Source organism: Dysidea avara, chromosome 15, assembly GCF_963678975.1.
Source record: "Dysidea avara chromosome 15, odDysAvar1.4, whole genome shotgun sequence".
NCBI lineage: Eukaryota > Metazoa > Porifera > Demospongiae > Dictyoceratida > Dysideidae > Dysidea > Dysidea avara.
The window spans coordinates 13,284,531-13,288,684 of NC_089286.1; positions in this window are offsets into that span (position 1 = coordinate 13,284,531).

A 4,154-nucleotide genomic window follows, 5' to 3' on the forward strand; every position below is an offset into this window, starting at 1 on the left:
AATTTTATATAATTCCATCGTACCCTGGTTAATTAATATAGTATCCAGTTAAGTACATTCCTCTGTTTAGGTATGATGTCAGTTTTTGAAGCAATATATTATTATAATAAATCCATACAGTAAATACTAGATGGTTCAAATACAGTATAATACAGAGTATAATAGCTATATATCTAGTCTTAAGTTACCTGTTTGCTCTATACATGTCTAAATCATTCCGCACATGACAGTCACTATTTTTGTTGTTTAATCTTTTCTTAGACTACAACAAGTTTGATACTGAAATTTGATTGGCTGAAAACGTGGTCTCTAAATCTCGTAGAGCCACGGTCATGTCCAATAGAGACCACGCTCTGAGGCGATACGAAACACGATAATTACGCGCCTGTAACATTGGCAACGCATGGGCATTTAAATGGCTAGTAACAGCCGTACTGAATTAGAGGGAGGTGTAATGGGCTTGTTTGTAGTAATCAACACTACATTACTTGCTTACAAGCAGCCGTCGAGGCACAACAACAGCAACAATGAGTTGTAGTCCACTCGCTGAGTCCAGTACTTCGATACATAGCACGCGCCTGTAACATTGGCAACGCATGGGCGTTTAAACGGGTAGCAACAGCCACGCTGAGGTCCCGCCATGTCGGGAGGTGTAGAGGGCTTGTTTCTAGTAATTAGCCATACATTTCCTATTTACAAGCAGCTGTCAACTCAAGGTACAATAACGAGTTGTAGTCTAAATAAGTTAGACGTCAAGAACCACTGGGTTCTACGGGATTTAGAAAACCCTCAGGCCCTTAGTAGCGCCCTCGCTGCGCTCAGGCGCTACAGCCCAGGGCCTTCGAGTTTTCTAAATCCCGTAGAACCCTGGTTCTTGACGTCTAACTATTATATAGGTCCCTCAATTTGGTGATACAATGTTTCTTAAGCCTTTTATAAAATGTGAGATGAACTGGACACAAAGTTTCACTTCGGCAAATTTTTTCATCCTAAGGGACATTCTTTCGCCCCACAGTTTGCTTACAAACTGACCACCTGTCGTCATATGCTCTAGTCATCCATTCTACTTCTACAGAGATCTATCATGTAAAACAACAGTTCTTCCAATTTGTGGTTCTTCATCATCATATCTTTCTACTTAACATGCCACATGCATGTCACAAGCAGTTGTTGTGATCTTCTGCTGTGCTGACACTCTCCGTGTTGAGGATTGTTGTAATGAGCTTTGGTCAGTGGGATGTGTAATAGTGATCTTGAAGTAAACATTTGAATAACGTAATAATGAAACTTGGCAATATATTATATTATGATCATAGCCACTGCACATTATGCATAAATTTTTGCATTAATTTTCAGGATTCATTTGTGTTAGCATACAGGTTGAATTGATGTTCAGAATTATTATCGTAGTGGATAATAGTTATATAACATTATGAATATATATTAGTTTTTTTGACTGCTTTAATAGAATTGTTATATGTATTCAGGTTGACAAATGCATGAAGCCCATTGCCTATGATTGAAAATTTGGCTAACTTTACAAGATTTCTGCACATATATGTGGATGAGACACTGTGTCTTACAATATATATATTATACATAATTGAGTACCTTTTGTGATTTTGTGGTTTGCTTTTGCAAAAGGGCAGCTGTGTCTGCATCCAGTGTCAAATCAATAGCATTCTGCTTACAACTCTCAGCAGCAACTTTGATGCAGATATCAACCGTGGTATGAGCCAAACTTGATCATTTGGATTCTCCAACAGCAACTCATCTCTTCTTGCTTGAAAATTCTCCCATTGCTCCCATGCAATGGAGGACAAAAATGGTTTATATATGGGAATATCTCTGAAGAATTGGTCCAAGTATAACTTCTGAAAGCATGGGGATACAAAAGGAGGACTTGCAGCTGGATCTGGACAAACCTAAATAGATCGACTCAAAAGTGAATGAAATATATTTGGAGCTAATCACCACATATCATCATAATAATTTTACTATTATTATGCATAATTATACTGTATATATATGTGGCTGGATTTGACAAAACCAGGCTTAGACACACATCCAGTAAGCAATGTAAAAATTTAATATTTTTGCTGACAGTTACATTCAAATAAAATTGTAGCTTTGAACATTTGTGGTAAAGTGCAGACTCCCACTATAATATCATAATCATGATTATAAACTATTCAGTATTAATTTATTACCTATTATCATGATGATGTAATAAAGTTTTAGCATTATTAAATTTTACTAACAAAATTCCAGTAACAGCCAATGGTGATATGCTTGAAGCTGTCATTATATCTTTTGAATTAAATTTATAAATATTGTTTTCTAGTTATATCAGGCTGTAAGAAAACTTTCTTGTTGATGTTTTCATAAACCAAATTTTTCTGAATCTCAAAAATTTGTACCGACAAGTTCTGCATGTCTATGTCAGTGCAAGCTTGTGTAATCTGCACAGCTTCTCCCTTAATTTCCATACATCAAAACTCTGGGATAATGTACATACAACTTGCTGTATTGAATCAACTAATGCTTCACCTAATCGTGGATGTTGTGCAGCAACATCCCTTACTTCATTCAGCGTCTTCTTGTTGTGGAGCAACCTTTCCGGTTCTGGTGGAAGATCTTTTCTGGCAAGAGCAATGTTCATTAAAGCTAAATTCAAGGTTGACATGACACGCTCTACAATATTTTGCCATGACTGATAAGGGAAGGTACATGCTACAACCAGCGTGTCAAGATCCAAAGCCATAAACAAACAAATATTTGTAAGGTCTCTATTTCACATATAATTTTACATACATGCCGAGAACTGGTTACACAAGTACAAAAACCAGTTTTACAGGTTACATCACGCGATTCCTATAGATTACATAATCACTATTAATAGAATCTCTAGCGTCAGTTACCACATCTCCCTCCTAAAGTTTGTAGCGATCTGGAGGTTTCCTGGTCCTAGGTGGATTGCGGCGAGGAGCTGTGATGTCACACGAGTCTGGCCAACCCTGCAACACAAACTGTAACACAAGAGACAACAATGGATTACGACTAGTTTCTTTCCTAACATCACTAGCCTACACTGGTGAAGAGTCAAGATGCTCCATCAGTAGCACAATCTCTGGGGGATCTGGTACTGCCTCTGGCACATCTGGCAAAGGAAGCCGACTAAGTGTATCAGCATTTCCATGTGCTGAAGACTTTCTAAACTGCAAAGTGTATTCATACAAAGCCAACATCAAGGCCCAGCGTCGGATGCCTGTGCTGGGACAGCCCGCTGTTGCTTAAACAATCCTAACAATGGCTTGTGGTCTGTTCCTAATGTAAAGGTGCGACCATACAGGTAGGTATGGAACTTCTTCACACCAAATACACAGGTTAATCGTTTTTTTCCAGCTGTGAGTAATTGCATTCTGCACTGGACAGGGTGCGCGAGGCAAATCCTACTGGTCTCTCAGAACCATCTGGCATCTTGTGGTACAAGACGGCCCCAATTCCATACGGCAATACATCTCATGCAAGGATCACAATGGCATCATACAGTGCTACTAGGTGGTGGAGTAAGTGGGAGCTTATGAAACAAATGATGGTCCAGTTTGGTGAAATTGAACCCTTTCTGAACCACAACACTGATCTGGGACCTTCTTCCCGGCCAAGGTTGCTAGCACTTTTAACAAATCCAGAAAAGCTGAAACATCTGAAGCTGGAACTTGCTTTTGTGATTGATTGGGGAGAGGTTTTTGTCAAGGCTACCTATAATCTTGAGGGAGATGGCCCATTGGCTTTTACATGTTACGAGGAAGTGCAAAGGGTTGTTGCAGCAATTAGGGTTGCACACACACCTAATACTGAAGCTATTATACGAACTATTTCAACACAAACTTCTGTACAGCAGAGACTGCGCATTTATGCTAAAAACTGTGTGCAAAAAGCCCTCGAGTATTTTCAGCATCAGCTAGAGTCCTCATTACAGGTTCCAATGTCTACATTCAAAGCAGTTCAAATTTTTAATCCACACAAGCTTGCCACACTTAAACCAGATGTCTCATATGTCAATTCATTGCGATTTATCCCTGCATTTGAAGACAGTGAATTGGAAAGGTTGAAAGCTGAGCTCCCTACTTACATAGCAAAAGCTGATGGAA